The 13,824-nt window shown below is 46.2% G+C and overlaps 1 long non-coding RNA gene across 1 annotated transcript; it reads right to left on the bottom strand.

Annotated features, from left to right (window-relative positions):
* Positions 1 to 2,244: 2,244 nt before the first annotated feature.
* On the bottom strand, positions 2,245 to 11,983 carry LOC137453615 (uncharacterized). Its single transcript, XR_010990421.1, has 4 exons — positions 11,770 to 11,983; positions 9,286 to 9,629; positions 7,064 to 7,161; positions 2,245 to 6,025 (listed from the first exon to the last, which is right to left on the bottom strand). It is a non-coding gene; the product is annotated as an uncharacterized lncRNA (long non-coding RNA).
* Between the last annotated feature and the right edge of the window lie 1,841 nt (positions 11,984 to 13,824).

Below are 13,824 nucleotides of genomic sequence, written 5' to 3'. Positions count from 1 at the left end.
AGCATCATCACAGGACTCCCCCTGCCAACTGTCCTCTCTTGGCATCCCTATGAACACAACAACAATTCCTACCAAGAGAAGCTCCTCTGTCTGGCACAACCTGTCATAGGTGTTCTGCAAGCCAGGCTACGTCCCCAGTGACACCTGCTCAACCTCAGAGCCCTCCAGGGCTTTGCACAAGCACAACTGGCTGAACTCTGACAGGGCTGAGGAGCACGGGCACTCTCATCCCACAGGAATGGCTATGCCCCCGTTGACATGGAGACTGCTGGGTGGGCGTTTCCCGAGCAGATTTCCTTCTCTCCCCTGAGGCAGAGGCAATGGCTTTGGTGCAGCCTGTCACCTGTGGCAAACAAGCGTCAGCCAGACAAGGAGAGGCTTTTATGTGGCAGATGGGAAGCAGGACTGGGGAAAATTAACAAAAATGCAGGGGGGAGCACACCTACAGCACATGACAGTAGTACATGATGTGTTCCAGAGATATGTGAAAATGATGGTCAGGACAAAGAGAGGAGGGGGATGGGGAAAAAAAAATAAAGAGTATTTTGGCCCATGGCCAGAGGGAAAGGTTCACTTCTGTCATCAGACTTCATAGCTCAGCCCAGGAAGAAATGCAAACAGCATCAGGTCCTCCCTTCCCAGGGTCAAAGGCATCACCATTTTCCCTCTCCCTGTGTGTGCCATCTGCCTCAGCCTGACCAGAGGCGAGAGGCTGTCCTCAGTTGCCATTGTAGTCGGGTTTAAGGAGAACAGCAGCCTGGTGATCAGTGCATCATGTAGGGAATCAGAAGTACTTTTGCCTCGGGCACACAGTGAGCTCAGCAGAAACCAGTTTTCGTGCATCAGATATATTAGAGGGATGCCACACATCCCATTTGGCAACTCTCACAATTACTGCAAGCTCCTGGACAGAGGGACTCCAAACTCTCCAGATCTGGCACAGCACTGGCTGGGCTTGAATTTAGACTCACATTCTTGGCCAGCAGCCCCAAGTGCTAGGAAGGAAGCATCCTTCTTCCTCCCTTCCTCCCTCCTTCCCCCAGACAGAAGGCATACTGGATTGCTCCTCTCTATGCTCTACACACAGAGCTTTGCTGCTGCTGCTCTTCTCCATCCACCAGGAAGAATAATCTCTGCTGGAATCAAAACACATCACCAAATCTATCTGCTTTAGCCAGGATTTCCCCCTTAAGAAAGTCAGGAAAACAAGAGTTCCAGCCATGCTGGAATGTTTTCCATCACATTTTAAATGCAAGGTAGCATTGTTTCAAAACTGGTTTCATTGTAATTGTGCCTGCATCATGTTAGGTAAACTGCAAAACTCAAAAGCAAAGCTTCTAATTCATCCACAGCAGCCAAAAAAAAGAGTTGGGAGTAAAAAAAAACCCTGAAGATTCTAAAGTCTGCCAAATGGAATTCTTTTACAAAGTATAAAGAAAACCTCTACAAGACCAAACCTAAGCCCCAATTTTCACCCTCTGCACAAATGTTAAATGCAATTTGAGTACAATTCTGTCTGTGACATTTTTTGTAGATCAATCTTTAGTATGAGGTAGGATGATAAACTACTGTTCAGCAGACTCTACAAGGCTGAAAGGCTGTGGGGACTGAAGCGTGCCTCTGACAAGACAAGGCTGAGAGACCTGGGACTGGTTAGCCCAGATAAAAGCAGACTGAGAGGGAATCCTCTTAATGATCATCAATAGCTAAATGGTGTGAGAAAGAGGATGTAGCCAGACTCTTTTCAGTGGTGCCCAGCAACAGCACAAGGGGCAACAAACACAACCCGGATCACAGAAAGCTCCATCTGAACATGAGGGGAAACATCTTTGCTGTGAGGGTGGTGCAGAGCCCTGAATGAAACTACCCAGAAAGGTTGTGGAGCCTTCCCTGTAGAGATTCCAAAACTGCCTGGACATTGTGATCCTGGGCACTAGGTGACCTTGCTTTAGCTGGGGGGTGGACTACATAACCCCCAGAGGTCCCTTCCAACCCCCACCAGTCAGAGATTCTGTGAAAAGCAATGTTTTATTTTAACTTGACCCTAAATAAGACTTTAAACACCAATCCCCAAACACTAAAATAAAGCCAGTTCGGGGGGAGGGCAGGGGGAGCAGCTTTAAATGTACAGAAAGCAGCTTTACATACCAGCTACAGACAGCAAGTCAAGAACACTGTGTTTAAGCACAAATTGCAGGAAGCATGTGGGTGGCAATAGCCATCCTCCACACTGGGTTTAGTGGAGGATACTGTGACCATTCCTGTGGTTAGTCCACAGAAATCTCCATGTCATTGTAAGATACATTGTCAGGGAGCACCCTTCTTTCCAAGGGCTCAGCAGCTAGGCTTGGGATGAGCCTCCTGGAATCACCAGGGACTGAAATGGAATAAGAAGAGTCAGAAAAGTCAGAAATGAAAAGTGAGATCTTGGACCAAACGCAATACATCTTGGATGCTGTACAAAAGTCAGAGAGAACAGATGTCACCCAGTGATCAGGGGGAGATGGGGTAATACCAAAGAAAAGGTAGGCCAAACATGTTACAAGGAAGAAAACTCCTTTTATTATAGCCCAGAAGATTCCATTTATACCCTTGGTGAAGCTGAAAACTTCCTGGGGCATGTTAATGAACCAAACTGCTCCTCGATACAACAGGATAATAATTCACACAGTCCAGAGCTTTAGCTTAACTGAAGTTCACAGACTGCTTGAGCTCCCAAGGTGTAACATGCTCTTACTTTAAAACACAGCAACAAAACCCTCCTACCCTCACCTGCTGAGCACAGAGGGAATGCTCCAGGTAGGATACCACCCCCAGCCAGCTCTCACTGATGTCAGCCATGTGGTAGTGCTTGCTACTCTGTGCCATTGACAATAAAGTCCTAGCATAGCACTTCCTCTTTTGCTTCCAGTCCCTTATAACCACACTCTTCATGAACTGGAAACATTCCTATCCTTATACTTCGTACAGCCAAGTAAATAGCAAAAAAAGAACAGAAGGAGGAGGTGGCAATGGTGATGAAGAGCTTTGGCAGCTGTGGAAATGGTTCCTGGCCTGGCAATTTCCTTAACCACCTCTCTGACAAGAAAGCCAGACCTGTAGGGCTTCATATTTAGAGAAGGCTTTCCAACATGCTGTTGGCTCTTATCTTGACCCAGCACTGCCTATGCTATTCATCACAGGCCATGACAGAAGTTATGTCAGCATTAGCAACAATTAGAGTAGCAGAATATTCAGGGTTGGGGGAACGACAACCAAAACACAACCAAAAAAAACCCTAAACAAAACCACACAAACAAAAGCCTACCACCAGTGTTTACTGTGAATAACACCAGTTGTTCTGCAGTTTCCACCTTTCCTTTGGGGTTATTTGGCTCTGAGCTGATGAAAGTACTTTCAGAATATCTACTGGAAGTAGGTCAGCATCCAGATGTATTTGACAAGAGTAAAAACTTATAGAGCCCTATGTTTCTTGTCTGAAAGTCATCACCCCAAAATAGCTCATGACCTAGTCCTTTTTATTTAGAGTAGAGCCAGTGCCTTCAGTTTGTATCCAAGGCCAAATTCCACTAGAGCTTCAGACTGCTGTTAAGGTAGGATGTTCCATCCTGGGCCAATTCAGAAACAGGATGACCAGTAAATTTAGAGCCAAACTCAGACATGAGGGTGGCCCATTTTTACAAGTTTATGTCATACAATAAATCAGCAAGCTGACAAGAAAAGGCAGGTTTGTTCCTGGGAGAATTTTACGCTTGTGTGCTCATTTCCATGTTTCAGAAAAGCTGCAGGTTGTTTCTGGATGCTGGGAAGACTCCGGGGGTCCCACCAGCCCCCAGAAGGGGACCATTCAGTAATGGAGAGCACATTTCACTACCTGAAAATCATAGCAGTGGCTAATTCCAGCTCTCAATGTTAAAGCACTGCAACACAAAGACATGTTTACCACAAGGCCACACACAGCATTAGAGGTTGCTCCATTTTGTCTGAGTATGCAGCAAGAGTTCTTCAACAGTTCTTTATTTTTGGATCTGGAAACCCTTTAGAAACTCCAAGCTGTCTTAAAAAACACACCTTTTCTGTCTGTTGCTATCCTTCTCTGAACAATTCCTTGAGAACAGCAGCTTCTTTCTTTGCCCCAAGTGGATATTCTTAAAGCTTTTATGATAAATGGCTGGTTCAGCTTTAACCACAGTGGCACTGACATAATAATTAACACCTCAGTAGTAAATTTGGATAATAATGAAGACTTAGTTACCTGGGTTTCCACCATACTGTGTACCCATCCTAGAGAGAGCTCTTGTTTGCACAGGAGGCTGACACAGCTCCAAACACTCCATTTTAGTGACTCTTGTAACAAAGAAGTTCTTCACACTTGTTTTACACAGAGGCTTAGGCACAAAATATCCAAGTATATATGCACACTAAGAGTAACAGTCTGTTCCAGTAGTACCCAGTCCCATACACATCTTACCCCTTTTCAGACCTGTAGGAGGCAATGCAGGAACTGTCAGGGACTGTGCACACAATCTGCAGGAAAAGCTGAAACCTGCTACTCTTCTCACCCTTCCTCCTAAAACTCAGCATAAGGCCATGCAAATGAGGACCTCTCTCTTAAAGGTAAAAAGGTAAAGCAACGTCAGCTGGGCTAACTAATATAACCTTTGTCACCACTTAAAACTACCTGAGAGGCTTCATGTGACAGATTAGGAAGACCTTGGACCACCTTTTCTAACAGCAAAGCAAGGAGTGTAGGCAATAGCAGAGCATCTGGAATGGCCACAAGATCTCCAACCAGCTCAGCTGTTGAGAAATAAATGTCTGTCCACAGCCTTGTGGAACTGAACTAGTCCATCTTCAGCCACCCTTACATAAATCTCTTGGGCACTCCAGAGATTTATGATAAGCACTTGCTCTTTCCTTAGTGTCCAAACCCTTTTCCACCTGCTGAACAACACGAGATTCTTTCCCTTTGCCCAGCCTGTTCCCTATCTATATAAAGCCTCTACAGAAGATTCAGTGGCACCATGGACTGGCTTGTCAGCAGGACACACGTGACACCCATCTCTAATTCATCTTCACCTCCTATGCTAATAAAACCTTCACAGATCTCTTCAAGATCTTGGCTGAGATCAGCAAATGAATGAAGATAAGTTGGCAGAAGCAGAGTTGTCACAGGAGACTGAGCTGATGATGGTATAGGAAAGGATTTTGCATTTCCACAATGTCATCCACTCTCTATTACTGGCTTTAAAACTAATTGAAAATGTAATGTTCCCCTGAACTCACTCATCCTGGAAACCCCAATAACTTGCTGCAAAACCCTCAGTCTTTCAGCACTATTTCTGATCAGATGATTTGCTAGATTGAATTTGGCCTTAGGGCTGATCCCTATAACCTAGTGGGTTTAGAGGACACCCCATGCAAGAATCCTTCAGCAGCACAAGTCCACCAAACAAGCTGCAGCTTTTTTCATTGCTCTGCTGATCGCTCAATTCCAGCTTAAATTCAAGGCTTTGCCTTTGCTTTCAGAGCCTTCATGACCTCAGGTTTAAGGACATCCACTCTTCTAGTATGATGTTGAAATCTGACGGTTATATTGCTCTGTAACCAAATAAACACCCAATTTGAAGGGGGTGTGTGCCAGGGACAGACATTCCCTCCTGCCTAGGACACAACTACAGACTCCTGGTTACCTGTGTGAGACAACCAGAAATCTCTGAAGTACAGAACAGAAGAGAAACTCCAGTTTTTCAACCCAGCCTTCCCATCTCTATTCTAATAGTGCCACACCCACCAGCAGGAACAAGTAGTCCTTGAGTGGCAGACAGGTTGAAGCCTGGTTTCCGAGGGCACACTCCAGTTGGGATTCTCTGGTCGCTGATAAAAGGTGAGCTCAGCTGGAAGGACCTTGATGCCTCGAGTACAAGCAGGCTCTTTCGTGTACCCATCTTCCTCTGTCTTTCAGCCTTAGAGGAACTTCACTTTGAGATCTGTGGGTTTTGTCCAAATCAGCTGCTGCTTATACCTTTTTTGGGGTGGTAGATCACATGGAATCAAACACAGACACACACACACAGAGCATGAATTCAGACATGTTGCTTTACCAGACAAGTGTCCTGTATAACAATTAAGAGAGGAAAAGCAAGAGTAGAATGTTGAAGATGTCTTGTGTTCATTTTCATGAGCTCATAAAGTAATGTGAGGCAGATTCATAAAGGTATCCAGCAACCTCTAAGGAGTGATAAGGAAGGAAGGAAGGAAGGAAGGAAGGAAGGAAGGAAGGAAGGAAGGAAGGAAGGAAGGAAGGAAGGAAGGGAGGGAGGGAGGGAGGGAGGGAGGGAGGGAGGGAGGGAGGGAGGAAGGAAGGAAGGAAGGAAGGAAGGAAGGAAGGAAGGAAGGAAGGAAGGAAGGAAGGAAGGAAGGAAGGAAGGAAGGAAGGAAGGAAGGAAGGAAGGAAGGGAGGGAGGGAGGGAGGGAGGGAGGGAGGGAGGGAGGGAGGAAGGAAGGGAGGAAGGAAGGAAGGAAGGAAGGAAGGAAGGAAGGAAGGAAGGAAGGAAGGAAGGAAGGAAGGAAGGAAGGAAGGAAGGAAGGAAGGAAGGAAGGAAGGAAGGAAGGAAGGAAGGGAGGGAGGGAGGGAGGGAGGGAGGGAGGGAGGGAGGGAGGGAGGGAGGGAGGGAGGGAGGGAGGGAGGGAGGGAGGGAGGGAGGGAGGGAGGAAGGAAGGAAGGAAGGAAGGAAGGAAGGAAGGAAGGAAGGAAGGAAGGAAGGAAGGAAGGAAGGAAGGAAGGAAGGAAGGAAGGAAGGAAGGAAGGAAGGAAGGAAGGAAGGAAGGAAGGAAGGAAGGAAGGAAGGAAGGAAGGAAGGAAGGAAGGAAGGAAGGAAGGAAGACCTGTTTTACAATGATTTGAGATGCATAACAAGTCCAAAGGTCTAGAAGACACCACTGAAACCCACCTGAATCTTTGTCCATAACTTACTGCTACACAGGGAAGGAGCACACTGCTCAGCTGCAATATATCTGAATGTGTTTAAATTGCCTGCTAAAGAAAGTAAACCAGAGGTACCTCAACAGGGGAGCCAACCATCCATGTACCTATACAGAATAAATGCAGAATCCTCATAATGCATCCAGCACTGCATGAACCCCACCAGCTGGTTTTGCCTGGAAGGAAAAGCACATATGTGTGAGCAGGGATACTATTCAGAGACACTGAAACAGGTTTATAATGCTCCATCCTGTTCTCTTCTGTGCAAAAATAAACCTTGAAGGATACGTGGCAGCCTTCTGACAACAACTGGCAGTAAATCTGTGCATTTTAAATGTCAGTTGGATAACTTTTCAAGTGGTTAAAAGGTGTGTAAAGGTCAAAAAGGTTGGAAGTCCAGCCAGGGAGGATAAAACTTTGATGAATCTGTTAAGTTCCTGTGAAATTTCCACCACAATGACCGTTGATCTTGACATCTTGCCCAAATTTCTTACCCAATGGGCTAATCTGACAAGAAGTATGTGACCAAGGAAACCCTCAGAGAAAGAAACATGGAATCATAGAAGACACCCAGTCCCAGCCTATGTGGTGGTGGGGTTATATGTCATCAGGTTCTTCCAGGGGTGGTTCCAGCATCATTTGGTTTGTCACATTATACCAGCATTTCAAAGTTACAACTGAGAAAACAAAGAAAAGGGGGGAAAAAAAAGGGGGGGGGGGGGGGGGGGGGAAGTTAGTTTAATTATTTTCTAAGGCAGCAGCAGCACAAAAGTACCCAAATTTTAGTGAAAACCAACCTCCTTCCAAAACTCTGCCTTGTAAAACTGCCAATCCAGAGCACAGCCAGGGTGCCTGACATCCTCTGCCCTCCTTGCACATGTGCTTCTCCAGTAAGAGGCACTGGTTGAGAGTGTGAGCACAGCCTTGGGCGAGGCTGCTGGAGGATCAACTCTTAAGAAGGTGTCCAATTTATAATCCAGCAGGGTGAGGCGCAACTGGATGTCTGAATGAATAGCTCTTCTGTGTTCCCATCTCCTGAGGCTGGCCCGCCTCATCCTTTTCTCTCACAGATGTTACTCTTTTAACTAACTTTTTTTTTCCCCTTTTTTTTTTTTCTCCCCCCAGACTGGAGATACAAAGAGGAAGGAAGACAAAGAGGTATCCAGCCGTATCTGGTTGGACACTGCAAACTGCAGCAAAACAGACAATTTGCTAGATTAACAGGAAACAACCCCCTGGGGTTTATTTTTCCAGGAAGGTTTCGTTTCAATTCCAGATTGTACTCCCAGGGATCTTCTCTGTGCAAAGAGATATCTTTATAAGGATTGTTTTCCCAGAGCTGCGGGACACCCGGCACTAACTACACCCAGTGTGCGATGTGGCGAGGAGGAATGGCCGAAAGGCGTAGACAACGGCAGATATTCACCGGGATGCGACTCCCAGGGTGATGTTCTCACCGCTTTGCGAGCCCCGGCCGGGTGCCGACCCCGCCCCCGCACGGCCCCTCCTCCCCCCGCCCACGCCTGGCGCTGCGCACGGTGCAGCGCCCTCTGCTGGCGCTTATCAGCACTCTTTGTCCTGTCGCAACAGGTCCTGCAAAAACGTCTGCCCCCATCTTTCTTATCAGACGTTTGAAGTACTGAAAGGCCACGAGAAGGTCTCTCTGGAGCCGCCGTTTCTCCAGGCTGAATAACCCTAGCTCTCTCAGCCTGTCCTCACAGCAGAGTTGTTCTAGCCCCGACATCACTGCTGTCTCTCCTATGCTGAGGACTCCAGAGCCGGATCCAGTGCTGCAGGTGGGGTCTCAGCAGAGCACAGCAGAGGGGCAAAACACCTGTTCTTGACCTGCTGCCCATGCTTCTGGGAATACAACCCAGGATTTGGTTGGCTTCTGGGCTGCAAGTACACAGTGCCTGCTCACATCCAGCTTTTTGCCTTCCAGTACCTCTGCCTTCTCAGCAGGGCTGCTCTCAATCCCTGCATCCCACAGCCTGTACTGATACCAGAGGATGGCCCCAGTCTATGTTCAGGACCTCATTATGTTCACACAAGCCCAATTCTCAAGTTCATCCAGGTCCCTCTGGACAGATCCCATCCCTCAGGCATGTCAACTGAACTGCTCAAAGTGCTGTCTTCTGCAAACTTGCTGAGGATGCAGTCACTCCCACTGCCCACATCACTGATGAAGATACTAAACAGCATCAGTCCCAGCATAGGAGTAAGTTACATCTGTAATTACACTAAGCAGTGTTTTAATCAAGTGTTGTGACTTACTGTGATGGTCAGAAAGTCAAACCCACCATTGAACAAATCTTCATCCTCAGCGGCACAACTCAGTCCCCCAGGTTCTGCACAGACTGGCAGTACGGTCGAGTATCTCCCTCTCTCTTCTCTGATCTCCAAAGTGGATCTCAGGCCAGAGATTCACCCTGCCCCAGAAGACTTGTTGCAGAACCTCCCATACCTCCAGGACATACATTTGATAGATTTCCTTTCCACAGTGATGATCTAATCTGACCTCTCATAGAGCATAAATCTGTAGCACACTGCATTCAGGAACGACTGCTTGGTACTGAGAGTCCTCCTTTCTTTTTGTCTCTACTGGCACTGCATTATGTAGAATGACTCTGTCCAGTCTGTAGCACTTTAAAAGAAAAAGGAAATAAAATAAATTAACTTCAGCTTCACCTGAAAACTTTCCATCATTCTGTGCTTCCCTCCTTCCAGATCAAAGTGAAAAAGGATCTGACTAGCCACTTGATCAATCTTTGTCAGTCGGGGGCATCTTGCCCCTGCAGAATTTTTTATAGTAGGAGTCTCTTCCTAGGGCCGTTGCCTCTTCAGCAGGATGCTGTTTTCAGGGTCTGATTTGAGATGAACTCTGAAAGAACACAGAGAAAGAAGAAGCAGGGAGCATGCACTCAACTTCCTGGAAGAGACGCCCGAGTTGTTCCTATGACCTCCTGCACCCGCAGTCTGTCCTCCCTGGGCTCAATGGCTCATCTCAGTGATTACCAGCACTGCAGGCTCAGAGGGAAGCAACCTGGTCTGAGTGGTGAAACACACTGTGTTTTCAATTAATAGCCTGCTCAGCAGCCCACATGATGGTCTGTGAGAAATACTAAGTGCCTTTAACAGTCTCTTGGTTCAAAATGTTTGGGAGGGTCACTGTTCTGTTCTCATCCTCATGGGTTCTATGCATCTGGGAGGAATGCCTGGGATGGAGAACACAAAAGGACGAGCGGGACCAGAGTACCCGTTATGCCATTGAAAGAAATGAAAATAAGATGTCAACAACTTCTGTGGGCCTAATTGTTTCTTCTCAAACAGATTGTTAGCTTATGTGAATCAGGGTAGCTCCACTGAGTACACCAAAGAATGGAAAGAGGGAGGAGGATAGCCTTGGGATCAGAAAGGCACAATATGGGTCTTTATCCCCATTGCTTGCTGGCTACTGAGTAACATTAATTTATTGCCACCAACCCCCACCACCAAGAGATAGTGGCACTTAGATGAAGAGACACAGTGAGGCAAATAGCAAGGCTGAGTTTCTGAAAACATCACCATGCAAGCCCAGCTTAAGGCTCAGGCCTTGACTCCTCTCTGCAACTTCTGCTCTTACCTTGCTGCTCAGTTCCGTCACAAAATCAAACCACAGAAAATTAAATAGATTAAAAACTAAAAAAAAAGGTTATTTTCTGTCCCAGGTTGCTTCCCTGCTCTGGTCTACCTTAAAGCCCCAAGTGCTCTGGACTAGATACGTGGGAACAAGTATAAAGAAAACAAAAAGGCAAGTATAAAGCCAGGTTGGATGGGGCCTTGAGCAATGTGGTCTAGCAGAAGGTGTCCCTGCCCATGGCAGGATGCAGGCAGAACTACCTGATTTTTAAGGTCACTTCCAACCCAAATCATTCTATGATTCCATGAAAACAGTATTGTTTCTTTCAGCATCAGTGCCAGCCTGAGAAGTTCATCACACTGCAGCCTGGTGAAACATCGGGAAGTCCCACGGAGAGCAAAAGAGAAGGAAGCTGTACTTCAATTTCAGCAAAATACAAAGCACAGACAAAATGCAGGGGGGGTGTGGATGCAAATGCACCTAGTCAGATGTCTCCACTGGACTTTCAAGAGAAAAAGAGGTAAAACATCAAGCACAAAGGGCAGCCTGAGTTCTCCAAATACAAAATCAGGACAAGCCAAATCCTGTCCAATTGCACAACATTAAAGTGCAATTCTGTGCTCTTTTACCTTGTGCTAAGGGAACAGCAATGTTCTGACCTGCAGTGATTTATGTGCAGCAAATTTGTGCTCATAAACAAGTGAGAAGAACCAAAATCTCATGCCCTGATCCTTCCAAGCTAAACCAAATTCTTTATGGGCAGCAAGCTTGCTTTGAAGGAGGTAATGTTTATCCATATTTGAATCCAATAAAACCACCAAAACAAGAGAAACAATGCTCAGTGCACTCTCCTCTGTTACATTTGCAAATAATGCTCAAAAATAATAACAATTAATTGCTTCACATGCTTTACAAACATTAATTAATTCAGCCTGATGTGTCTCCAGCTGGGCAGGTGTTATCATCTCCACTGAACATACGAGCAAGCTGAATAAGACAGAGCTGGCCTTGTTTTTCCTAAGTCGCATCTATGCACAGGCAGCTTCTGTTCATCTTGGCTAGAGCTGCAAGAAATTAATATATGTGCAAGGCAGTTTCTGGGTGTCTCGATCTACAGGGCTAAAATTAAAGCCCATGATTGAAAATGTGAACCTAAAGGACTTACCCATGGCTGGGCAAGACAGGAAATCTGTTGCAGGATCAGGAAAATAAGCCAGATCTTCAGATTCCATGGGGCTTGTCTCCACAGGAACCATAGGGAAGAAACATAAAGTTGCAGCACACCAGAAATGTTCTCCTCAGGAGGACCCTTCAGTGTATGTTGCTTTCAACAAGTCACTCCTCCATAAATTCATCCCTTCCCCACACAGAGACCCACTTCTCCCTTGCCGCTGAATACTGTAGCTTGCTGCCACTTTCTAGACTGAAAGGTGATAGCAACAAAGAGAAGGATGTGGTGACTTAGGAGGCAGCAATAAGAAACCCAAGGGTAAAGTTTCACTTAGGTTTCAGCAGAAGACTTCCCCATGAAGATTTTCTTGTTTTGCAGTCAGCGATGAAGTATTTTCCCTGAGTTTCAAAGAGGGGTGAACTACTTTCCCACTTAGTATGAACATATATTATGTCTAACTGCTTTAAGCAGACACAGACAACCAGAATAGCTGCCCCTATTAGCTGGAGCACGATGCCAGCCCGAAGGAGGAGCTGTGTGGTTTATGCTGCAAATAACCTGCGTGTCTCTCTGTAATAAACATTTAAGGAGCTGGGCTACAAGACACACATCCTCCCAAGCTAAGGTGCTGGTGGAAAGGATATCCTCCCAGTCTGTGGTTAAGGTCCCTTCAGTTCTGCTTTGCTGAACTTTTCTTTATGCTTCTCACATTCATTCAGTCTGAATGAAATATTATTTCAATGTTATAAGCTACCATGCAATACAAGACAGGGAGTGGCCACCCCACAGCCTACTCCTTGGATCTGAAGCACCAGGAACATCTAGTGCCAGGGAAAAGCTAGAGATGGTAACTTCTGCCACAGCCTGCATGAACATCTATACAGCCAAAGTGCAGAATGACAGTGTCCAAGACATTCATAGTCTGGCTTGTCACGTGCCAGCTTTCACATGTCGACGAGCCTAATGCATCAGCACTAACATGCCTAACATTTTAAATGTGGTGGGCAAGAAAGCCAGCAGCACCCTGGCTTGTACCAGGAATAGTATGGCCAGCAGGACTAAGAAAGTGACTTTCTCCCTGTACTTGGCATTGGTGAATACTGGAATAGTGGGTTCGGGTTTGGGTCCTTACTACAAGAAGGGCATTGAGGTGGTAGAGTGTGTCCAAAGGACAATGAATTTGGTTGGAGAACCAGAAGGAAGGGTCTAGAGAACATGTCATATGAGAAAAAGCTAAGGGGAACTGGGATTGTTTAGCCTGGAGAAAAGGAGGTTCATGGGAGAGCTTTGCGCTCTCTACAATTACCTGAAAGGAGGTTAGAGTGCAGGGGAGGTTGGTCTCTTCTCCCAAGTAACAAGAAATGGGACAAAAAGAAACAGCCTCAAGTTGTGCCAATGGAGGTTTAGGTTAGACATGAGGAACAATTTCTCCCCAAAAGGGTTGTCAAGCCCTGGAACAGACTGTCCAATGAAGTGGCAGAGTACCCATCCCTGGAGGGATTTAAAAGTAGTGCAGATGTGGTGCTGAGGGACATCATTTCATGGTGATCTGGCAATGCTGTGTTGATGATCTAAAAGGTCTGTTCCTACCAAAACAGTTCTATGGCTGTTTGGTTCTATTTTACATCTTTTAAATGGTGCAGGCATGCCATTATTTAAATTCCCACATTGGTATGATACAGCTTAACTGGCCAAAACCAGTCTAGGCCAAGCCTGCCAAACCTGGCGGGTCCAAAGGTGCTACAGTGATGAATACTCTGTGGTGAAGATGACAGCCAACCACAGAGTGACCAGCCAGTAGCTGCACACACTGTGGAGGAGGGTGTAAGGTCACTTTATGGTCTTGGCAGACTTGAGGAACACCAGAACAAATGTAAGACCTTTTCTTTGTCACTTCAAATAATGGACATACCTCTGTGCAGCCTTATGCAGAGCCCTTTGGTATAGGCCCTCATACACTCAGATTTAGCTCTGCTGTCCTGTGACACCAAATCGAGTGTTTGTGTAGCTGAGTTCTGAAGATTTTATTAGGGACCTTTGGGTTAAAAA

Source organism: Melanerpes formicivorus, unplaced genomic scaffold, assembly GCF_026170545.1.
Source record: "Melanerpes formicivorus ecotype bairdi unplaced genomic scaffold, bMelFor1.0.p_v2 SCAF_69, whole genome shotgun sequence".
Lineage (NCBI taxonomy): Eukaryota > Metazoa > Chordata > Aves > Piciformes > Picidae > Melanerpes > Melanerpes formicivorus.
The sequence above is the reverse complement of the archived record's forward strand: the minus strand, read 5'-3'. Positions and strand labels throughout refer to the sequence as shown.